Below are 25,237 nucleotides of genomic sequence, written 5' to 3'. Positions count from 1 at the left end.
CAAGGCATGCTGGTGATCTATTATTCAAATGACAGCAAAACCCAAAAAAGAAAAAGCCAGGCTTGAATTCTGTATAATCACAGGATAGCAATCAACCTCAAAACGCACGGGTGGCTGCTTCCCTGGCACCACACGTCTGGTAGAAGAATGCCAGGCTTGCAACCCTTAATTAGTACTTAATAAACTGAAAAGGTGTAATTTACACTGCTCATTTAACTCTAGGAGAGAGACTTATTCTTCTTGCTGCCTCTGAGCCTTTCCGGGCTTCAGACCTTGCCTGTTTTCCCACTACAGTGATGAAGAGAAAATACAGTGGCATCTTTAAGCTAAGCGAGACAGTTCATTTATTATGATTGGTGGCACTGTTCTTGCAGCTAGCTAGCGAAGCCAAAATCACATGTCTTTTTACATATAACACTGAGCTGAATCCATTCAGGAGCTGTATTTCAGCAAAATGTTCCATGCAGCAAAGGCAGTATCCTCTGATGGCACAGATGCAGACATGAGTCTCCATTTGGCTGTGTTTAACCTGATGAGAACATGGACTTAAACCCTTTCTGTAATTATTTCAAATCACTGTTATCTATCCAGAGAAATACAGCCCCATGGCTACGGGGCAGGTTACATTCTGGTTGTTATGTAGAGACTGAGGGCTCAGGTCTTCCAGCCTGACACCGGCTGTGCCAGTCGCCCTTTCTATAGTTTCAGCAGATCTGGCAATACGTAGGTCTCCTCTCTTTAAAATGGAGGTTGTACATACAAAAGGAGGCCATGCAGGCATACACATCTCTGCAGTTCCTCATGAATGTCAGGAAACTCAGTCATTTTCATTTGCTGGGCAAAGGCAGAGCCTGGGATGATAAATCGAAATCGTAGCTCACAACCCCGCTGTATAATGGGACATCAGTTGCTGAGAAAGCAGCATTCAAAAAAATACGTCTTCAGCCACAGACAGCAAAAAGGCTTTAAACTGTGTCTTTATGTTCAGTGAAAGTATGAAGAATATTGAGAGGGTTTATTACTCATGACACACAAAAAGAAGTCACTAAATGTAATTTCAAGAAAATGAATGTGGAGAGCAGGTTTATAATATAAAACATAAAAGCTTAAGAACAACATGTAGATGTTCTTTTTGTCCCAGAGCAGACATATTCTGAAAAACTATTTAAAAATACGCTTATTCTGATACTGTAATAATTTATTTCTTTCAAGAAATTAATCCATCCTCTTGTATCTCTAAATACTATCTTTTACTGAGCCTTAAAAGTGCTCTTGAATTAACTATTATTACGCTTTTCAGCCTCGTCATTCTTTGAGTGTTACCGTGTAAGCATAAAACTGCCAGGCCCTTTCGCCTGACCTCAAACAAACGAAGCAGTATTGTGGATAAAGACCTACAAAATCACGGTTAAAGCTCTCGTTGGCATCAGAAGTGCCAAGGCTTCATCCAGATGTTCTTCTCTAATACAGTGCCTTTCTGAACCCACAAAGGCACTTGATTATAGGTAGCACCTCCAGCTGAGGTGCCAACCCTTGCATGGTGGGTTACAGCCTACTGGCAATAGATTTGCATTTCTTGGTTGCCTTTGAACCCGTAGGTACCTGTGAACAGAAGACCAGAAGCTTGGTCACCACTGGGATGGTGCAGACCCATACCTGAATGGCAGGTTCAGCAAACGGCAAAAACTGGTGGTGTGCAGCTGCAAAGCTCTGTAGGGCAGTCTTTGTACACCACGGAAAGCGATCTGGAGCTCTTTTCTACTAATCTTGTATTATTTTTTCTCAGTGTGACTGTTGTGTCTTTAGAAGCCACAGTGTGATTTCAGAGTGTAAGTCCTGAAACATCTCCAAGCATTGCACAAAGGTTCTTTCCCATTAGTTGCCAGAATTTGGTGCATCAAAGAAATGTTGAAGCTGAGATTATTCACATATTTAAAGGTGTCTGAGCTGATACCTGCCTTTCATAGGTTGATGCAGATCCTTTTGCGATGCCTCCTGGATCTGAGGGCTGGCCAATGCAGATAGGCTTATTTTTCTGGGGACACAGGCGTCCTATTTAAGCCTATGAAACACAAAAACATAGGCAGTTTTGTATAAAAAAACCCCAAAGAAACAAAAAAAAACCCCACCAAAAAATGGCTAGGCTGCCTTTCAAAGAGCTTTGCACAGTTCTGTGGTATCCAGATACAGTAGTCTGCAGGATCCCCTGTGGGTCCGTCCCACTGTGCCCACAGCAAAGAGTTAACGGGGCTCCCAGGGCCCAATGCTGGCTGAAGAATTTAGAGGTTTTATGCTAGGTCTAATGATGGGAAAGCTCCTCTGGTCTCCAGTGCCCATAGAGGTGTAGTGACTAATGCAGCAGAAGAGACAGGTTTGCAAAACACGACTGTTTTGTGACCACAAAAGGAAATCTTTAACATGGACCCTTTACTTAGATGGGAGAGAAAGAAAAATCCAGTCCTGAGCTTCCAAATAGTGAACTGAGATGAAAGAAAGAGGGCTTCAGGGAAGTGAGCATTAATCAATTTGCAATACGTTTCATTATTTAAAAACTTAATTCTCTTTCTGCTAAATTAAGCTGAATCAGTATCTCAATTTAATTCTGTCTACTGTAGTGAAATCCACCCTCATTTTCTGATCACTCTCCTGCCTTGTAATGGGAACCATTCTGTGAGGTGAATCTTTGATCTAAAAAAAGGAAGGAAACATAAATACTCTTGTATTGGCCATTTCGTTTAGAAACCTGGTGCCTTCAGGAAAATAACACTGAGTTTTGATCCATCATACATTTGAAGAATAAGCCAATGTGTTCATGCTAGCAGTTTGCATCTGTGGAATAATTTACAGAGGCATGTTGATTTTTAGATAATTTGACTATAGAGACATTTTCCTCTTTTTTTACAGCTCAATTGCTTCTTTTTTTTTCTTCTTTTTTTTTTTTCTTTTTTTTCTTTTTTATTTTAAACAGAGGAGTCATTCCACATCTTCCAGGATTTTTTAACATATATTATAGTTTTTTTGTTGTTCCAGAATTGCCTTTTAGTTAATGGGCATAGCTTAACAATACTTGTTAATCTCATCTCAGTCCATTAAGCTTTGAAAGTAATAAAGTGCAAGGGTATATGAATTAAATAAACATGTGAGAGATTCTTTTCAGTGAATGCCAAGATATTTTTTCTAAATAAATAATGAGCTAAATTGATTTATATTTTTAATGTTTTCTGCTTAAAAAAAAAAAAAAAGTTGCTACTCCAGATGAGGCAAGTAGTTGTTAGTTTAGAATGTAAAAATAATCAGTAAAAAGCTAAAAAAAATTTGTTATGTTTGGAGAATAACAGAAAATGCCGTTTCTCTTAAGGCTGTCTTTGGAAATTTTATACATCATTAAATATTCCTAGTTTTGAGCATTCAGCTGCTTTTGGATGGCAGCGTTACTTACTCCCACCTGGGATGTTTCACACAACAGTCACCTCAGGATGTTGTGAGGAGCAGAACTGCCTTTATAGAATTCTCTACAAAACAAACAGCTTTCAGCACAAATAAAAAAATAATAATGAGGAGGACTCACACAGGGAAATGATTGCAGTGGTAACTATTCCTGGCAAATCGGGTGTGTTTGTGCGGATGATCCTTTTAACACCCAAGGAAAGTCTCAGGGGGTGTTAGGAAGGGACTTCCCTTTCCCTTGCTTTGCCTTCCTTGCCTTCTTTTGCCTTCCCTTCCCACTGGGAAACTAGGGAGTTTCCACATTAAAAAAAAAAAAAAAAAAAAAAAAAAAAAAGGAAGTCTTTTTTAGTGGTTCTGTGAGCCATGGTTACGAGAAGGCATCAAGGCTGTTGCTTCTATGGATGTTTATCACAGCGTACATTGGGTGCAGTGTCCATACTAGGACGGTACCTGAGCATTCTGGCATCTTCAAAGCACAGATCATCACAAAGCCACTCTGAGTGAGAAGATGCTACCAGGCAAATGCTAGCCAAGTGCCACAGAGTTTTATTTCTGTGGTAATACTGGCTCAAACGTTTCCCTCAAATTTCAGCCACCCACTCCTGCTCCCTATCACCTTCTCAGCTATGTCTCCCCAGCTGCCTTTAGGGCCATGTGGTAAAATTATGTCAGTTAATTGATCCAGAATAAAAATAAGCCTGCATGAAAAGAGGGAAGGCTTTGTTTTCTACCTGGAGCAGCTCCCTGGTAGGACTCATTGCTCAGCCCCACAAACAGTGGTGGCAGCATGTCACCAGGACATGTTGGGGCAGGAGAGCCTGAAGCTGACACTGTGGGCAAGGAATGCGAAGGAGGAATCAAGCACCATGCTTGATATCTGCATCTCTCAGACTGCACTGAGATGCTCCTGGTTGGAAGTGAGATAGCCTTAATTTGGTTCGTTGAAAGTCTGGTGAACATCTGTGGACCTCAGTCTGCTCTGGTTTAATGAGGTATTTTACACACTTACCTCTAATTAACACAGATTAATTTCCTGAGGATGTGCCTATACATGAAGATATTTTGGAAAGGCAGCCCCTGAGCACTTCAGTGCAAGCAGTGCTGCTCCCGAAGATGCCCCAAAGCCCTGCAGCAGGGCAGGAGCTGCCCCCAGCCTCTCCCCCAACCCCAGAGTGCCCTTCTTTCTCCTGCCGTGGAGCCCAAGGGCACGGCAGCCAGGAGGGCAATCCCAGGGGATTGCTGGGGGCAGCAATATATGACCCCTCAGCTCAGTTTGTTCTCCCTCTGGCACCCCACCAGGGGACAGGCAGCCTGGCACAGACTAAAGACAAGTTTCTGGCCTGGGGACAACCTGGCCCACTGCAATTTATAATGGAGCTTCCATGAAATTACTTTGCTGTAACTTTGTCAGTACCAAATGAATGCACCGTAATTAGTGCATTCAGTGTGAATCCCAGTGGAAGCAATAATGATTTCCAGTTTATTCAAAAAGGTTGCTATTTTCCCTGACAAAAAAATGATGACCTAAAAATATCTGATGTATTTCTCATTATTTTAGTGACTGTAATGATATGTTTAGAAGAAACACCAATTTTCCTGTCTACTGCTTTTGACACAACAACAATTAGTCATAAGCAATGAAAAAAATACTTGCATTACTTAAGAAATGGTGAGAAACACAAATGTTTCTGTATTTGCAGCTGCTTCAATATTATTTGGTTGCATTAGCCTGAATGAGTTTGTAGGAGCAGGAATTTGGAAAACGTAACCTGTAAAACTTCAAACTTGTGGATAGTAAAGAGGCGAAAGAATTGTATTTCATCAGGATAGTCCTCCCAGAGGAAAAATATACTTCGGTAGCATCCAGGTATCACATCACGTAATGAAAATAACAATGCAGTTTTCAGGAAACCACAGCTAGCCTTAGGACAGTGGTGTTTGTCTCCTTACAGAGAGAGAATGTAATTACATCATATTATCTCTGTGTCTTGTCACTAAGTTTGGCTGCTATATCTGTAGTTTTTCAAGTAAATATATGGAAAAATACATTTGTAAATGTACTCCTTAATTAATTACTTTATCAGCCTTTATTGGCATGCTATTTGATAAACATAAAAAGCAAATATGAAAATGGTCACTCCTAGTATTTCAGAAATTTTAAAAACCTTCTCTACCACAGCTTTACTGTATCAATTTTTGCCTTTACTTTCCCCTTCTTTACTCTTCCCAAGTCCTTTTCCCTCTAGATATAGCTCTTTCAGCTATTATCTTTGCATGTGGTGTCTTACGCTTACTTTCCAATGTCACAGCATTTTCTCTGCATCCATCTTCATAAATAATGCATGGGGGAAGAATCTACAATTTCTGTGTCAGCCCTTATCCAGAGGGTAGGTTCATTCTCCCAGCCCCAACAGGTGAGTCATTGACACACGTCACCCTTGTCACACAGACTGGGTGTCTCAGAGTGAGCTGCATCTTTCTCAGCTTTTCCTTGTATCATGTCCTCATTATACAATTGTGAATTTACTGCCTGTTAAACATAAAACTAATGTGAATTCAAACTCTAGGCTCTCAAGGCCACCATCCACATTCTTAACAGAAGAGAGACAGTGGCTGAGGTCTGGGGCTCTGTGAAGGTCCAAGCTTCTTGTACTCCTCCACGTGGACTTGGAGCCTTCCCATGTAATGATGGGACAAGGGTTAGGCTATGTCCCCCTCTGGTAAGAGAATTCCCAAGGCTGGCTGCTTCCAAGCAGAGTATTAATCTGAGCATGAGCTACAGCTATGTTGGCAGAAAACACATGGTCATGGGCCCAATGCTCTCAGCTCTGATGAGAAGGTTTGGCTCCTTTAAAAGTCAAAAGGAAATTTGCTTCTTACTCAATGCAAAACCAGGTTCTACCACAGCATGAGGCTATTTCTCCATTTGTTTCTTTTTCTTTCAAAGTTAAGTAGATTCCCTCCCCCACTTCTTCATTTCTTACTATTTCTGGTAGACTGAGAAATCTCATTCTGGTAATTTTTGTACCTTGAACACTGGAGAAAATAGTTTTGTTTCATTACTGCTCACCATGCAAAATTTGGGCTTCTGCTGTGCACTTTGCCTTCCAGTTTCCAATTACACACAAAGATACACTATTAAAATTTCAAATAACTTGCACTACTTACACTTTTCTAAGCCCTACTGTTCATACGAGTGATTAGAACATCACCTACTGCATCAGCTGGACAGTTTGGTCTTATTATTTTCTACAGATAATGGGGATTGTCTGGTATTAATGAAGCTTAATTCATTCACCTAATTTTCCTTGTTGAGTTCCCTCAGCAACAGACCCCAAACAACAAGTGAATGATGTTGGAAATGTTTGTTAAAGGACTCAGCATTAACACAGCCAGAGATCTCCAAAACAGAGGCTATGCCAACACTGCCATAGCAAGACAAGTCCTCTTTGAGGTTTCTTCTTTACAAAAACCCTTCTGACACAGGGGACTGAAATGAACCCCACCAGAGCTGGTGTCCAGCAGTGCTGCAGCTGCACCCACTGGTTCTCTCCCTTTACATATAGGGGCCCTTTCTCAGAGGGTCCTGGGGCAGGGAGCAGGCTTTTAAAAACACCAGTTAGGAAACTCCACTAAAGTGGAGAACTGCCTGCACATCTCCTCCCTGGAGTAAGGTTCGAAATGCTTTACAAAATAAATGTTGTACCTGGTTACTGGTGAAGAGCAGAGTTGTTCAAAACTCATTTTGTTTTACTCATAGAATTGCTAGCTTCTCATATGGAGCCGATGTGTCTGATTATAAATGATTAAATGAACACATATGAATGTTTCCAGGCCTCCTGAGCCCCTCCCTCAGCTTATAAAGCCTTTTGAAGTTAAAACAAAAACAAACCTCTAATTATCTTAAGATAACCCTTGCAAACAAGCAACCTTACCATCAGAGAGAAAATTTCACCCATCATCTATTCTATGCTGGTATGTAAAATCTTTGTCTGCACATTTTCTAATGCGTCTTCCCTGTGGGTGACTTCTGAAAGTCTTCAAGTGAAGGTTCATCTATACTTGGAGCCCAGGAAAACACACTTTTTCTTTTTGAGTCCCTTATTTTTGCTGTGGTCCCTACTGAAAAGTTGCACTGTTGTGATATTCTATAATATTACCAATCATGAAATATTTGGCTTAAGAAATGTAATGAGAAAATCTTACCTTTATTAAGTTCATTGACAGTTCAGACTATAAGGGAAGATGACACAATAAAGCAACACACGCAGCCCCAAACCTGGATTGTACACCGAGAGAGACAGAAGTGTTTGGGAGAGAGCTCTCTGTTGACATTAACTTCAGGCCTGATGCAAACAGTGCAAATCATTTATCCAGGGCTAAGTAAGTTTCAAGTGCTCAGAGATACCTCTGATCAAAGAAAGAAGAGCAATTTCTGTATCTCAGTGGGTAAACAAGCAATCTCAATTCCACAAGCTGCCACTGCTGCAGATACTAATGTTAATTTTCACTAATTTGGAAAATCAGGTCAGCTGTGTAAATCTTTCATGATCAGTGCATCCAAATTTGAAAATCTTAGATGTAACAAGACATGAAGACTCTGTGGGGGTCACCAGCTGTTTTCAACAGAACTTCAAAGGGCAGTAGTGGAATGAACTGTTCTGCTGAAGGAGGATGGAGGTGGCTTGATGGGTGAGGTAGAGCTGTCCTGTTCCCTCATTTGTCAGATCATATTAGACTAATTCTGAAATTTTACACCGGCTGCACCTCTTCTGATCCTGTGGGCAGCACAACAGACCCCAGGGGTGCAGATGGTGAGTGACAGGAGGTGAGGGGGAACATGGTCCAGCTGCCCGTGCCACTCCCCACACTGCTGCAAAGCCATGCTGGCCACATTTTTACTGTAAATGGGGGAACCTGGTGGTTGCCATCAGCTACGTTGTCAGTTCCAGGGGATGTTTCAGTAGTGCTGAGCCACTGCCACCTCAGAGTGAACACCAAAATGCCAAGCCCCAGCCTGGGGGTTGCACAGAAGCAGATGCAGTAGCTGTGTGTCCCCTGGGGGCTTGCTGATGCTGGAGAAATCCTCTGGAGAGGTGGATGAACCCTGTTAAGGGCTGATTTGCATGTCAGTCATTCATACCACTACTTCAGGGCTTACAAGCCAGTTCTTAGCATCTTCAAAAATATCAATTGCTACCAAAAATAATAAACAGAAGTTGTGTGCATCCCAATCAGCTAATGCCCGTTAGAAGATCACAGCATAAAGTGGATTGCCAAGGAAGAGGATGCACCCTTCTGAAGCTCTTGGCAACAGCTAAACTCCAGACTGATTGGCTTAAAATTAGCCCCAAAGGCAGCTGAGAGCAGTTCCATACATCCCATGTCACATGTCAAAATGTCATTGTCTGGAATGGAAATGGTTCATACATCGCAAGGCAGTGCAAGAGCATGCCAAGCAGACTATCATTAATTGCCTACTAGGAGAAATAACCTTCTTAACAAGCAAGTTTACAGGAACTACTGTAACCAGAAGGGAAAAAAAGAAACTCTGTATTGTCTGTCCTTGGAATTATTTGCCTTTATCCGTTCTTCCCTCAGAAAACTCTGAGTTTTCTTCACAGTGTGTTCTTCAATTCTCTTTAGCAGCTAGAAGGCCAGAGTTCGGTTTGATAATGCAGAAGGTACCAAATCCTTTGCTTTGCTGAAGGAAGCACTGACAGCTGCGTCTGCACCTGGTCCTGGCATAAGCAGGCATGTTTCATGCGTGTTTCACTTGCTAGAGTAACAGTGGTTTTGCTGTTCTTCAAGCCTTTCATTACTGGGCCTCAAGATAACCACATCTGATGGGTTTGCTGTACCAAAGACACATTGAGGATTATGTCATGTGTGGGTCAGATGTCCTTCCAGGAAAATATGGGTTAGTTCTGAACAATGACAAGCAATATGTTGTCCACTGTGTGTGTGTATGTACATGTGTCTGTATATCATGCATAATATTACAATACTTGGTTTTTGCAGATGGAGGTGTTGACTCTGTGAGTGCCTATGCATCTACATGAGAGGAAGAGAACTGATTTAACTGTGACTAACTTACATGTCAAAAGCGAGGCGTGTGTGTGCTTGTAAACTTGAAATACAGAAGAATAATCTGCACACACACACTCTTAGGCAGGGATAAAAGCCTGCGGACATTTCAGGATTGACAGCATGCCAGACTCTCTGGAGAGCTGGTTGGTGGAGGGGGTAATTTTTTTTAAACTTGTAAAACAAGAATTCTCAGAAGGCGGCTGGTCTGCAGGCAATTAGGAGAAACCTGCAGTACCTCTGCATGGGGTGCTTTGCTTGTACTGAGGCAGCACGTAGCCAGGTGGGCATGGGTGCTGTCACACATGCCTGTGTGAGTGGGACAGTAGGATCACACTGAACCACTGCCGGAGTTCCTGCTGCGTTGCCCCACTGGAGGGTTTTCAGTATCATTTTTGTGTGTAGACAGGCCAAGGGGCTCCACACCTCCATGCTGTGTCTGGGAGGAGCGTGTTGTTATACTTGCAAAAAAGAAACCTCTGTCTTGAAGCAGCCTTTAAAATTCCACCCCCAGTCATTAAGACCCAATAAAACTGTTAACACCTCCTCAGATATCCTATTTTCTCATACCATCTTTCAGGTGTGCTGTATGGGCTTCCCTGTTTAATACGTGCAGGATACATTTTAAGAGCCTCATGAATTATTTTGGGTAAAGCAAGAGGAAGCAAAGTCCTGGCTCCTGAGGGAGGTTAATGAGGCAGCAGCTCCAGAAATGGGTACCCTGGACCTCAGCCCGATCCTCTTTCCTTCCCAATCTCCTTTCCACTTAGGCATGATTTCCAGGCGGGTAGCTGGAGCATGGGAGACAGGGGGCTTGCTGGAGCACCTGCCCCAAGACAGGGAGATGCCTGGGGTGGCTGTGGAGGATCCTTGCAGCTGGAGGGGATCCCCAGGGTCTCCCACCCCACTTGACATAGAGTTCGGGTATAAATGGAGGTGGAAAATGAAGATACCAGAGAGTATTTAGAAGCATGAACAAAGGATGCTGGAAAACATGCAGCATTCACAAAGAGGACATCCATGGGCAGCTTTTGTAGCAGGCAAGGGAAGGTCTCATAGACACAGGCACATCAGCTTTATCAGGTCACACAACCATATTCCTCAGGGTTTGCTTCACTTTTGCAAATTCTGGGTTTTATTTTGAGCTTTATTGCTCCAAAGGGCTAAAAATTAGAGACCCAAGTTTTTACAAAAGTCATTCCAGCATTGTTCCGGTATGAGAACTTTTTCCTTTCTTTCCTTGGCACCACAAAGACCTGCATAAAATTAATTTACATCTACTTACTTTGCATTAGCATATCCCTTCTCCCTTGTCAAATCACCATGCATTGGTTCCTCAGTTTAGGATTTCTTGTATTTCAGAAATTAGCACAGAAAGAATCATACCTGCAGGGGAGAAAGGGCATTAGAGCTACCTTAGGAAAAATTTAGTTTCTCACACAAACATGTTTTTGCTGATACTCTTCTCTTTTGGAAAACTTTCTGATTTTTCTGACTTGAAGATGAAATGTTTTCATTAACAAGTATGTTTTCCTTTAAAAAAATAATTTAAAAAAAGGTATAGGGTTTTTATTCCTTTTCCCAAACCTGTTGAAAACAATTGGCATAATAAGCTACCTAGGCACTCAGCTTTCATCAGTCCCAATGGGAATAAGATATCTAAGAGTTAGACATCTAAATAGCCTAACTAATTGCCTCCTGACAAAGAGACTTTACGGAATAAGCCATTCAGCCCACACCATTGTCTTCCTTCCCTTCAGAGAACACCATTACAGCTGTCAAAGGCCTCCTAAGCCTGGTAGAAGCTAAGGGTTAATTGAGGATAGAGGGGTTGCTAAATATCTTGATTTTCATGAATAGAACTAATGCGAATCTCCGCTTTCCATAAGCTTTTATGGACAGAATTAATCAGCTTAAAGATGGGAGAGCAGATGCAATAATGGTACTTCCCACAGGGCCAACATAGCTGTAACGATGGGTACTTCTCTTTCCTCACTGATAGAACAACATTGGCATGCCAAAGCCACTGCAAACAGCAGCACATCTTCTGGCTGTGTAAAAATGCCCTCTCTTTCAAGAGTTTGCCTTGCCTCAGCAGCTAACCCAGGATCCCATTAGTTAATCCCGTGTTTGTCTGGAGGCCGTCTGGGAGATGGAAGTGAAGCAGGCGCCATCTCCCTGTACAGCACAATCCTCACTGAAGGCAGGTGCTGGGGCTGGTGAGAGCAAGGTCTGGGGAAGGCCCCAAAGCAAAGCTCCACTGCAACGTAAAACATCTGCATCATTATCTCCAGGGGACAGCAGGCTCAGGGCTGGAGGGAACATGGTCTGGGGCTGCCGAGGGCTGCTGGGGAACCACGTACGGGGGCTGAGATCCTCTGCCTGCTGGGGATGTTTTCTTCTCTGCCAGGTTGTCCCAGTCAGAGCAAGGCTGGGCTCAGGCCTCAGGCTTGGGACAATGTGTTACAGTGGGACAACCAAAGTCACTGCAAAAGCTGCGCAGAGTAGAGGTACGGGCAGGAGGCACAGCTGGGAGCTGGGCAAGAGGAGCAGAGGGCATACCGTATGGGAGGGCGAGTCACGAGCACGGTCAGACGGTAGAGGCAGAGAAGACAAGGAGCTCATGCTGGACCAGGTGCTGGAGCAAAGCAAGGTCGGAACCAGGAATCGGTAAAACAGAAACACAGCTTCAAGCTTAGCCAGAAGGAGCTGCAGGGATTGCCTCCTCTGGTGTCTGCGTGGAGACAAGCTGGGGGCCGCCGGTGGGTGTGAGGTTTATTGTGCCCCCAGATCAGCCAGAGTAAGGGGGGGGGCGGGCTGGCAGTCACTGCCAGCAGCGACTGCGTGGGGCCAGCACTGCCAGGGAAAAATAAAAGAATAACACCAGCCCACCGAAGGCATATTTAAAAATACAATATGGGTCTGAAAACCACAGCTAAATAATGTGTTGCTTTAGCTAATTATATATTAAGAACCTTACTTCCAGAGACAAGTAGAGCCTAGTTTAAATTAGCACATTGCCTGATAATTAAGAAATTTGCTACAATAACAACACAATTATCCAAAACCAACATAGTAAAAATAACCGTGAAAAATATTTGACTTTGTTAAGGCAATTAATTAGGGGAATTATGTCACAAATATTCTGTTAAACCAGTGGTGGTGCAAATAAAGACGTAGCAACTGCTGGTGAGCAGATGCAACAGAGAATTTACATTGTATGGAAGGAGGGTATATTACATGCAGACTATAAAAATACATTAACATATTAATCATTGCACACCTCGTATTTTCAGTAATCTTAAATTGATGTGTACGTGATACAGCTAGAATTGCTATTGACTCCAATAGTTTCAAATAAAAGGCATCAAACAGCTAAATTCTGCGTGGATGTGGAGTGGAAGAACTCACTTTCAACAAATCTGGCCCTATTACCACACTATTTCGTTTCATTCCCTTTGGCCTCCCATCCTGGAAAATATTAACACCTTCTTTTTCAATCTCTGAAACCATGGGCATGACAGGCCCCAAAGGCCATCCCAGGGCTGCTTTTCATTCCTCTTTGGCTTATTTCTGGACCCCTTCTGGGGAAGGTGAGGGTCCAAATGGTGCTGTCTGAGAACACTTTACCTGTTCTTTCCGTGTGATGCACATTTGTTTAAATCCTGCCCCACTGCCTGCTCGCATAACCTCTTCCAGCACTGACCACCACAAACTTGCTGTGGGAATAAAATTTTATTGCTTGCAATTTTACTTCACTTTCATGTAAGCATCATCTTGCTCCTTTATTATAAAATACAGTCAAGAGAACAGATTGATCTGTGTTACACCCATCACAAGCAATCAGATTCTCACTACATCATCTTTCTCCTGAAAAGAACCACTCCCTGGGTTTGTATTCTCCTCATTAAATGTAAGTCTCACCAAATCTCTAACTTTGTTAGTCTTCCTTGGTTCTTTCCTAAGTTATGTTCTGTCTTGAGATAAGAAACAGTACTGAAGAAAAAATTCCAGATACCTTGTTTATAGATACACACATACATTCTGTTTGTACTACTCCATTCAGTAGTTTCTGTCTCTATTTAATCAGCATTAATGCGTGATGCTCACTGCTGCTGTGCATTTCACTGACACCCAGAAATTCTTACAGTATTTTCCATAGACCCAGCCTAGAAATCAGCAACATATGCAAGTATGACCTTTTTTCTAACATCCATACCTGTTAGATCTAATCAAATAAAAACCTGTGACTTCAATTATATACAAAGTGCCCAATGTATAGATCTATTTAAATCATTTAAACAAGTTTCTTATAATTAAATTTTACTAATCAAAATCACTTAGAATCAAAGTTCCTCAGTTCTTATAACAGGCATGGCAGGAAGGTGCGAGTCTAAGACCTGCTCAGCGGGGGAGACTAAGTGGTTTGCATCTGTAGTCGGAATGGCTGCATGCAGTATGCACCATATCTCTAATTCTCTAATGCTGATGTTTGTCAGTGTTTTAAATGGGAGGGTATATGTGAGAAGGAAAACATAGCACTTGCAGGGAAAAGGAGCTGTCAGAGCTTCCTATATGGGTTGAGAAGTAGGAAGAAAGAGGAGTAGGAATAAAAGTGAGCAATGGATTTTTCAGGTGAGGAGGTCCCTTACCATAGTGCCATACTGTGCTCAGGAGATGTGTTCACACAGGCAGTGGTCAGGATGGTGGGTCTGCTGGGCACACGCAGCTCAGAGCAGTGAGTCGTGACACTGCTGCTTCCCGCAGCGCGACCTGCGAGGCAGGCAGGCTTCCTGTTGGGACTGGTTCCTTTCAAGCTCTGCACATAAGCCATTGACACAACCACAGACAAACTGGTGAGTGGCCAGTTACAGTGACAGGACAACAAAAGCCATGCGAGACACTTAACACTTGGATGTGAACTACCAGCTTGTTTCCTTCCATGATTTCCTCAAGGTGACTTCGGATGTGTGCATTCAATAACACATGCTTTCTATCTGCACCCTATGCATTTGGGGAGACACACACATAAAATTACTATAGCCACCTAAAATGTGGCCATCTGAGTCCTACCCTTTCAGGGCTTCTCACTGACCCCCACTGCAGGCACAGCCAGACCATGCTCTTCAGGATGCTTCTCTTCTGCAGCAACCTCAGAAGAGATCAGCGGAGGAAGCAAACACTCTTGGTAAGCAGCAAGGCAAGGATTACAAAGGGCAGATGGCCTAAGGTCCTTAGGTCCTCCCAGGAACTTCTCAAGGGGCCAGTTCAGGTCTCAGAGTGCTGGGCCATTTCTTCAGTACCCTCAAGAGTCAATAAGGAGGAAAATGAATCCATCCCCACACCCCACCCCACACCGCAGCTATATGGGAAGTATCTCTGTTGCAGCACCCACATTTGCTGCCTGACATTGGGTAATGTGAACATTCTCCCTCTTCATGAACACGCTAAAGAGACACCTCTCTGCTTACTGTATACAAATTGTCCTCTCCTTCTGCTGTTTGAGCTGTGTCCCATTCATTCTTTTTTTTGCTTTTTACCTGTGACATTTACTCTAAGTCGTTCAGGTTTATCTTCTTTTAAGAACATGGTCTTGGTGGATTTTACAGTGCACTTGTGGCATGGGTTATAAGTTCTGAGTATATACACCCAAAAGCTACCCAGGAAGCTAACAACATTGAAAAATTAGTTACTTTGTACTGGAAGGAATTCTGCACCTCAGGGATTCTCATCAGGATGGACGGAGTGGAGGGGACATTTCAGAGGAGACATAACCTGGGGCTTTTAATGCAGTTCCTACAGACACGTTGCTCAAACACGGGTTTGCCAAACCAACTTCCTTCTGTAAACACCAACTTCATCATATTAATTACACTGTAAAATTCATACACACTTGCTCAATATTTGCAAATGATCTCCTTACAGCAGAATCCTTTTTATTTTTTCTTTCTAAACTGCACATACACACTTTATGGCCCATAAGAAAGCATACAATAAAAAGAAATTCAAATACCAGCTGGCCCAAGCCTATACACGTTTGGAGAGAGCTACAATTTACTCAGCTGAATTCATTTCCCAACAGTACATTTAAGGGCAGAATGTAATTTCAAGGTCTAATGGCTGATAAAGTTAACGTGCACGCAGGAGAAACAAAAGGTGCTGTCACTGCTGCAAATGATTCCAGCGCTGAGATGATTCTCCTCAAAAACATGACATACACAGCCAAGTTCCCTGGGGAGCACAGGGGCTGTGGGGGGAGACAGGGGTACACTGGGGAATGGGGAGAACTGTGGGGAGAAGAGAGGGTGAAAGTGCTGGGAGAGAGGAGGGTGTTCATGCAGGGGATCAGGGCACAGAAAACACCCTTTTCTCCACAGCTGGGAAGATAAAAGAAACAAGGAGCAGGAGCACAGGGTGTGAGAAGACAGGGATTAACTGTTGGATATAGCCTATGGTCCGGCTCCTGCAGTGAGGACAGGGCCCAGATGACACACGTTTGACTGCTCGGCCTGGAAAGGCACCATCACTTGATGGCCTTGCTGCACTAAAACCATTTTCCCTTCTGTGGGTACCTAATTGGCAAAACCTGGCTGAAGATCAGTTTAAAAACCAAGCTTTGCCTTTTTTGTGCTTTTGCCTCGTGAGAACTCCTGTTCTTACTTGTGATTAAAGCTGGGAGCTGAGCAAATGCCAAGACAAAAGGAAGGTGTTGTTTAAAGTATCCTCCGCAAGAGAGCTGGAAAAATATATTTTGGGCTGTTCTAGCCCAAACAATTCTCGTTTTGCTAAGCTGAACTGCAAGAGCTTTCAGTACCAAGGGCCAAAGCGAGTCTCTTATCTTTGTGTACTCATCAGGAACGGGAATTTAGTTTTTAAAGAGTGGTTCAATTTGGATTTAGTAAAGAAAATAAAAACAACATTGAAGAAAGCTGCACTTCAGTTTTGAAGAGATCACGGATGCGAAGGGCCAGATCCCATGATGGGGTGTCAGGGCAGATCTGAAAGGAGATCCTGGTGCCTGAAGGTGAATGTGGCACCTTAACCCCAAACCCTGACCTGCTCAGCTGAACTCCATGGCACCTTTGTCTGCTCTAAGAAAGCTCTCCTGTTCTCACCATTTAACACACTGAGGCTATTTCCCCCTCCTGAAAAGAATTTGGGGTGCCTTATGCCCAATGGCACAGCATACGGAGGAGAAAGGTGCTGTATGGCCGCCTTCCCCTGCTGACCCTCCCTGCTGTCCTTGGCAGATGTCCTGGCTCCTCTCCCCGTCCCTCCTGCAGGCCAGTGCCCAGGGTGCCAGGGGGAGCTGGTAAAGAGGCGCAGGTCCAGACCATTTTGAGGGCACAGTCAGAGCATGGTGTCATGAGAGAAGATGCCAACCCAGGAGGGCAGGGGCACAGCCAACCCTGAGTGCAAAGAGGGACAATCTCACCTCAAGGTAGCACCGCCACAAACCCACCCTTTGCTGGAAATATTGGAGCCTGCAACAGCCTTAGCCAGAGACCAGGGATGTACAAATGCTGTGCTGTGCACCGTGTCCTCTGCGCGGCTTTCCAGGGCAGAAGGTCTCTGAGACCTGTAAATGTTGTGTTGTACGTGCCCCAGGCCAGAGCTGCCGCGGCTGTGCAAAAAGCCCGTCAGATCTATGAACCATCACATCAAGGAAATGAACACTAATCTGTGCTCAGAGAGGGTTTCAAACTGATCACACAGGGCCGTAGGTGGCAGAGCTTCTGTTTAACCCAGGCAGAGAGCAGCCAAGGGCTGGGCTGCTGAGGAAAGCAGCAGATGCAGATTCAACAGCAGATAAAATAACTGGACCAGCAAATTCACAGGAAAACCCTGGATGTTTTCTGTGCTGAGCCAGCCACAAAGCCTTGTATTAAAGAAACAAATCAGTCTTAGGAAAGATGGAGGAAAAAAAAAAAGCCCAGAAAGGCAAAGCTACCAATACACGGAGAAAAGCCAGGGCTGGAAGTGAAAGTTTTGCAGTGCGTTCACCCCAGGAGCTCCTGATGGGTCTGTGAGGCAGAGGGGATGCATCTTCACAGGGGTGCTGCCACAGGTGCCCTGCACCCTGCAGCACGGATGGGGCTGCCCCAGGGCCAAACAGCCAGGTCTAGGGGCTGGGAGAGCCCCTTTTCCCTGCACCCTTGGAGGCCTGCAGGGAGATGTTGTTTGTAAGCAATTGTGTGTCCTACCAACAGCCAGAGTTTAAGCCTGGCTACTCAGCCTCGCGAGGTGTTCCCCTGCAAATCTGGGCTAGCGCAGCAGGGTGCTGATAACCTGCAACGTCTGGAAATGGTCACCAAAATTGTGACCTCCCTCCAAGCACAGGGGTTTGGGTAGAGGTGGTGGGACAGATGAGCTGAAGAAAAATGTACAAAGATTCATTTTGCAGAGAAGATTATACAAAACAAGGATTTTAAACCAGTTCTCCTTCCCTCCCCACAGAAGCATTTATCATTCATAAAAAAATGGTCATGATAAAAATCACATTCATAAATGGGAAAGTGGGCAACTGCTAACCCTCACTCTAAAAGGCAGGGAATGCAATTGTGAGGAATATAAAGAAAATATGCAAGTTATAAAACAAGAGACTGGAAGCTGGTGACAGCTTAGGACAACCTAGTGGTTCATTCACTCAAAATCCTTCTGCATAAGGGAGATGTCTGCCCCAAGCACCCTGCCCTTGATGCTGCACTCAGAGCCACAGGCTGGGTGACAGCACGGGGACCTTTGTTGCCTGCCTCCTCTCATCTGCCAGGGGTCTGTCAGCTACAGAGGTAGAGTCCTTCGTAATGGTCAGGGTACTGCCTTATTTTTCAAACCGTGCCTTGCACAACTCTGCCTTTGCCTTCCTTGGGGTTTCTAAGTGCTACAGCCACATACCTAGAGAAAGAGAGGAAGCACTTAATCTATGCTACTGAGATTCACAACTAAACATTGTAACACTACAAACAGTCTAACAGTCTGTGGAGACTGTCTGATTATGCCATAAAAAAGTCATTAAAATGTTGGATTTAAAAGAAAAAACCTTAGCCCTGGAAAAACTCATTAAAAAGTCATTATTAGGTGGGACTGCCATAGCAGAAGGAGGTGGGTGTTTGGGTAATGGACCTTGCATATGCACAGAAGGACCTCCTGGTGATGCCATTACAATGCAAGATTACAGTGGCTAAACAATTTCAATGCCAATCTACAGAGACCCCATTGAGTTACAGAAATGAAGCAAGGTTCTGCTGTGTGGAAATCCCGCTACTGCTTACAAAAATAAGAAAAAGATAATGTTTTCTATAGTTTTATTTTGCACCAGAGAGAGTCTCATAAAGCAAACATCTCACCTTTTCCAGGGTTCCTACATGCCAGCCCTCAGAGGTTGCTGGAAATCAGCATGCACAACCAGTACAGCTCACACACCAGGAGCACACCCTGGGCAGGATGGCTGGTTTCAGTTCACAATGTCTTGATACAGTATAATACACCTAAATACATTTAGGAACTTGTAGTCTACCACTGGCAAATGGGTAAGTGCATTGAAAAGAAACATATAGCATGATATTTTGCTAATAAAAAAAAGTTTACCCTGTCGTCATTAAAAATGGAGCTGGCTTTACTGGGAAACACTTTTTCTGAGCGTTTGCTGTGGCCTTTGTCCTGTCCTCATGGGAAGACATGTAAACTGGTGTGCTGGGATGAACCTGACTAGTTTGCTGAGGGAGTGGGGCAACCGTGAAGCCCCACATTTCCTTAGACAGCCCATGGTAGCTCCCATCCATCAGCAACCCATTGTCAAAGAACATGCTAAAATCTGGTAACTTTTGTTTTTAACCAAATTGTTTGCTGCACATAAAGTCACAGGTGTATTTAGCGCACTTAAAGCCTTTTGATTTCTCAGCTAAACCCTGTTCAGCGGTGGAGGTTGCTGGAAGGAACTGAGGGCCCTGGAGAGCTGTAGTTACAAGGATGGAGTCTGAACTGGTACATGATGCTCCCAGCTGTGACCCTGCTGTCTGTTCTGAAAATACTCTCATTTAAATGAAAGAAAGCATCTTTGATGAAGGTGTGCAAGCACCTGGTCTCAGAAATTCCCAAATCAATAAAAGATAAGGTAATGTGTAACCCTTTTCTTTCCTGCTGTGACCAAGGGTCGCCCCCTCCCTGCAGATGTGGCAGCCCTGGTGCAGCAGTGACAAGTCCGATGCTGTATGATGTGTGTTCCAGGAGTTTTTTTCTGGACAACATCTGCTTCCCATTAGCCTGTTACTGTCAGTTTACATCCATTTTACAGAAAACCAGTAACCATACCATTGTGGTAGCTGGAAGAGAGTCTGGTAAATAATATCCACTTTCATGACAAACTGGAGCTTCTTTTATTTTCTATTTCCATCCAGCTGCAGTCATCAGGAAAAAAACCTGCCAGTGCTCAGGCAGTTTTACTGTCACATTCAAAGGAACTCCTGAAACCATCTGTCAGTTCACAGAGATATTTTCCTACCCATTTCCAAACCTTCTGACATATTCATAGGAAAGTTTGCCATAAAGCAGTTACTCACACACCTGGGCTGTGGTGACCTGAATCCCTGTGTTGCTGTGTACACCAGCAACAATTTATGGGAAAGGACTTCACGTCTTGCTATGTCTGTATGGGAGAGGCTCCCTCCGTGTTTCAGAAGTGTTTCATGTGGTCATGGAGGCAAACATCAGCTGAGGTAGGAGCTACCAAATTGCACATAAAGTGCAGGCTGTTGTGTCACTTTTAAAGGTATTTATAATATGTCAATAACAGTGTGACTAAATATGTAATTAGAGTGGAGCCAAGTTTCTTGGAGCATAACTTCCCAATTTAGCTTTGACTATACCCTGAAATAGCTACATGCAGGCAAAGCACCGTTTGAGGAGAAAACTTTTGCTAAGAGGGATTGCCTGGGAACCTGCCCAACCCAGGTGTCTCAAAGGGAGGGCTGGCCACTTGCCAGGACTCGTCCTATTCTTTGGATTAATTCCCAGATAACTGCAGGAAACTTCCTGGTCCTTCTGCATTTAAAAAAAAAAAAAAATCAGCTTTCCCTATAAAAGCTTAAGCCTTAAAATACCCACTGGGGAACAGACCTTGGAAGCAAACAGCAGGCCAGACCAGCGATTGGTGGCCTGAAGAGGAAGAGGACTGAATGGTGGTAAGAAAAAAAAACCGCTCCTCGCATTTCCTTGGGCCCCTTTCTTTCCATTTACAGTAAATGAACTCATAGTGCCAAGCTAAGACAGATCATTTGGGCTTCCTCTGCAATATCCAGGCTATTTTAGTGAGGTGGTGAGCAAAGGTGTGAGTTCAGCCAAGGTTGTCAACATGGACGAGCTGCTGCCTGACAGCTCTCCAGGCAAGCCACGCTTGGATCTGCATGAAAGCTAGCTGTCTGCCACATCTGCAGTGTGACGCTGGTTGTGTGGACCTGACTGCTGCATCCAAGGCAAAAGCACCACTGACTTGAGGTTTTCACCCTGATTTCTTCAGGGAGAAGGAGAGCATTACTGCGTGAAGGCTCTCGCTAGGTTTCCTGAGACCAATGTCCGTCTGTCAAACAATTCCTCACCAAAGGGTGTAATAACCCAATTAAATTATGTGTATACACACAGCACCTAGAAACCTCAATTACAGCTTCATATCCCACAGTAATGCTTAGCTGCATTAGCTTTCCTTGCTGTTAAATATTAAGAAAAAAGGGAATAAATGGGAACTGCCTTCATGCCCTTAGGGGTGCAGGTGTGGAATGGACATAATCAGTACGTGAAGGGGACTCTAGATGTAAACGTAGGCCTGTATTTGTTTTTTAAATTTATTTATAGTTTTTATTGTGTATTTTATTATATATATAAATAATTAAAATATTTACTTGTTTATTTAATATTTACTGCTATTGTGGAGCCCTATATGCCATACGCTATACTAAAAATTGCTAATCCTTAAGGGTTCAGAAAATCATGCTAGGCATAAAAATATCAGGACACTGTCTTAGAAATGATGACATTATTAACAAAATTATTTAGTTGCATTCTAATTTGAAGGTTTGGGTTGTTCTCAACTCATGGTTTTAGGGCTTTTTGTGCTATCAGGAAGATATCTGGGTAGAACAATGTAAGCATGGATCACAGAAGTAGGGCTGGAAGAGATGTCAAGGCTCATGTAGTCCACCCTTCACCCTGATGGCTGGAATCAGCGATCCCTAAACCATTTCTGTCAGATGTTGGTTTGGCCCATTCTTAAAGATCTCCAGAGATCTCTGCAGAGATTCCATAAATGCAGTTTATTCCCATTTGCAACAGAAATGCTAAGTCTGAATGAAGAATGGATGCGAAAGTTTAGGAGAAGCAGCAAAATAGTGGCAGGGGTTAATAGCACCTTCCTTACCAGGTCATCAGGATCCCATCACATCTACAAGGAGATTCTCCAGACATCCGGACTAAGAAAACAGGGAACTACCTAAAAGAGGGGACAGCTTACAAACAGACTAAGAAAAGTCATTGAGGCGATCTTAATGGTCTTAATGCAATCCAAGTAGGAGGTCAGAGTGGTGGCTACAGAGGACGGCTCCTGAAGAAACATCCCAGTTATCCGGGGAGAGAAAAACAGCAGATGAGGCAGCGGGCTAGGTTTGTGTGCTCAGCACCTCCCACCCAGCACCACTTTCACATGCTCAGGGCAAGATTTGGGGGCTTGCAGCTTCCAACAAAGCAGACAAAAGAAAGTACATTTATGTGTATGCTAACAAATGCAGATTCAGCACTTGAAGCCACCCTACTGTGTCCACACAAACAGGTCCCTGTGATGGCAAGGCAGATATACCTGCTGTGAAATAAAACTCCAGTGGCACAAAACAATTATATTAGTGGCAACTGAAACTCTGGCGTATGAATGTCCCTCATCAGACACTACCCAGGAAATGTGCAGTTTAAGCAGCATTAATAAGTGTATCAAGACAACCATAACCTGAAGACAAGTATTTCCTTTACTTTGTTATTCCCTTATGAAGATTATACATGCGATGGGATTGAATCTCCAGTTCATGCCTATTCTATCAGTCTGCAAATAGAGGCTCTTGCAGTCCATTCAATCTCCTTCCTTGCAAAGGCACCTTTTCCAGTTCAGGGTAATTTCACTAACCTGGTGTGGAAGGTGGAACTGTGGTGCTGTAAAATACCATTTTTCCTTAGCACAAGGCACTGATCCAGCTCCAAGTGCCAAATCACAGTGATGGGCACTTGATTTTCTACTGCTGTGAGTAAATCTAGATGTTCAGAAAAATGTTCCTAATTGCAGATTGGTTTTGCTGCTTTGTGGGTTTCATACCTCTGCTGAAAATTGAAGTCCAGCCTCTCAAATACAATCAGCTCCATTGTCATCAATATTGGGCTTAATGCCTGCAAGTTTACAAACCAACTAGGGTAATGACAGACTGGAGAATAACACCTTGGTACCTCATATACCATTACTTGGTTCTTACAGGCCAGAAATGTCTGTGTTGTTAGTCCAATAGTTTTATGGGGTTACGCGGTCCTTTATGAGCTGCTAATCACTTGATCATGCTGCATTACTGCAGGCTATGATATTTTGCATAGCACTGCCTGGCAGTGCGCTGCTGTGAGTTTTGCAGCACAGCTGGTGCCCGGCCCTGGCTTGGAGGCACTGCCTGGCAGAGGTGCTTGGCCAGGCAGCCGCAGCGCGAGGCCAGCCCTGGAAGCATGCTTTCTGCATGGGGCTCCCATGTACAGCACAGCGCAGCCGTGGGAAGCATGGGCATCTGTCATGTCCCTGCTCCCGCATTCATCCATCACAGCCTTCCCCGTAAGCCCAGCACAGTTAGAGCAGAGACCTGGCAACTCGCTCTGCCCAGCACAGGGGATCAGGAAAGAGGCTGTGGTGCCACCAGCGTGCCATGGCCCTGCCACTTGCAGGCGATACAGGCAGCACATCTGGTTTCCTCAATAGCAGGCATACAGCTGGATCCATGCGGGGACAGAAATGCTGATGTGCAGCTGAGCCAGGGCAAGGGGGTGGCCAAGGTGGGCAGGATGCATCCTGGGAGAGGAAGAGATCCTGGGGAGAGGTGGGTAGGAGCTACCACAAGACTTGGGAGGGGGTATCCAACCACACGTGTCCTTGCCCAGCACCACGTTGCTTTGTGTGGGGTGTTAATACTATTTCTTTCTGGCAGGTTGCACCAATACAAGTAACATCCAAAGGCGATTTCTTATGTATATAATGCTGATCGCTCCAGAGCACGTCACACATACAGTGCCCACTGTGCCGAATTCAGCATCTCTTCCATGAGTACAAACACCTTGCCTCCACATGGAGAGGGCAGTGGAGAGCCCAGCCCTTCAAATGCTATGAAAGCTGCATGGAAAGTTATGATTTTTGATCACTGTTTTCTTTAACCATGGGGACTACTAAGAAAAAGAGGGTTTGTGTTGATGTTACTACTGCTTTTCAGAAAGTGAAAGGGCAGAGGTATATTACCTGCACAGTAAATTCAGGATTGCTGCGGCGACCCGGTGGCAAGTGTAACACCAATAAGCTTTGTGCCACCAAACAAAGCAACATCAGGCAGAGTGTCGCATAGGGCAGCTAATGGAATAGATGGTGTGACAGCCCCGTCACTTCTTGGTACCTTGCACACATCTCGTGGCTCTTCACATGACAGTTTTCAAGTCTGCCCTCCAAAATGCTGGCAGAGAATTTGGGTTTGCTAACCACATTCCTGACTTTGTTCTTAATTACCTTCCATGGACCTGGTTGACACCCCCCGCTGAGTGCCACCAGATCGTGGGCTGAGAACTACTGCAGCTCAGAGGCACCGGCGGGAGGATTTCACCAGCAAGAAGCACTCAGGTGAGCAAGGAGGAAGAAGGTTATTCCTCACTAAGGCTTTCCTTCCCTTCCTCAGCTTCTTGGCAGGATTAACCACACCTGAAGAGTTTAATTTCTAGGATCAGCTATACAATCCTGGATTTTGTGCTCTGGGGGAAAAGGGGGAATCACACAGAGAAATTGTCAGGAAGAAGGCAATCTTTTTTTTCTCAGCTGCCAGTGGGAATTCACCCTGTCCCTGCTTGTAAGCACTGATGTGGGTCACAGGACAGGCCACTTTAGTGAGAGGTGCCCCTGTAGGTGCTGCTGTCAAGTCCCTACTCGCAGCTCCCGCAAGCAAGCAAAATTAACAGCAGCTGAAGGTCTCCCAGTGCAGAACTTCTACAAAAACCAAAGGTTTTTGATTAAACTGATCACATCATTTATTCTGAGAGTCTGGTTTTTAACATTTTGGTATTTGTTATAATCCACCACATGGATTTGCCTTGGATTTAATACTTAGGAAAAAAGTTTTTAAGTTTGGAAAGAGAACTTAGGAAATCCAGGACTTCAGCAACCAGACATGAGATGAGATGATTTGCAATCTGTGCAGGATGTATCTATTGCTCTCAGCCTGGCTTTCGTTACAGAAATGTGTATTAGCATGTGGAAAGGGCTCAGTATCACCTCCTTTTGAGAGGAAACATTTCCGTTCCTGCTTTAAATTGTTCCTGCACGTTCTTGGCTGTCATGTCAGCACTGCTGTCATCAAACCGGATTCAGGTGCACAGCTGGAGTGACCCTGCAGGAGCCGGTGCCTTTGCCCCAGCTTTCCAGGAGTGTTAATGAAATCCA

The 25,237-nt window shown here is 44.1% G+C and overlaps 1 long non-coding RNA gene across 1 annotated transcript; it reads right to left on the bottom strand.

Moving 5' to 3' along the window:
- Nucleotides 1-1,943: 1,943 nt before the first annotated feature.
- LOC114016478 (uncharacterized) lies at nucleotides 1,944-14,345 on the bottom strand. Its single transcript, XR_003560931.2, has 3 exons — nucleotides 14,187-14,345; nucleotides 10,820-10,920; nucleotides 1,944-2,062 (listed from the first exon to the last, which is right to left on the bottom strand). It is a non-coding gene; the product is annotated as an uncharacterized LOC114016478 (long non-coding RNA).
- Nucleotides 14,346-25,237: the final 10,892 nt, after the last annotated feature.

This window comes from Falco cherrug, chromosome 5 (genome assembly GCF_023634085.1).
Source record: "Falco cherrug isolate bFalChe1 chromosome 5, bFalChe1.pri, whole genome shotgun sequence".
Classification (NCBI taxonomy): domain Eukaryota; kingdom Metazoa; phylum Chordata; class Aves; order Falconiformes; family Falconidae; genus Falco; species Falco cherrug.
Note: the sequence above shows the minus strand (reverse complement) of the source record. Positions and strands in the feature narration are given on the sequence as shown.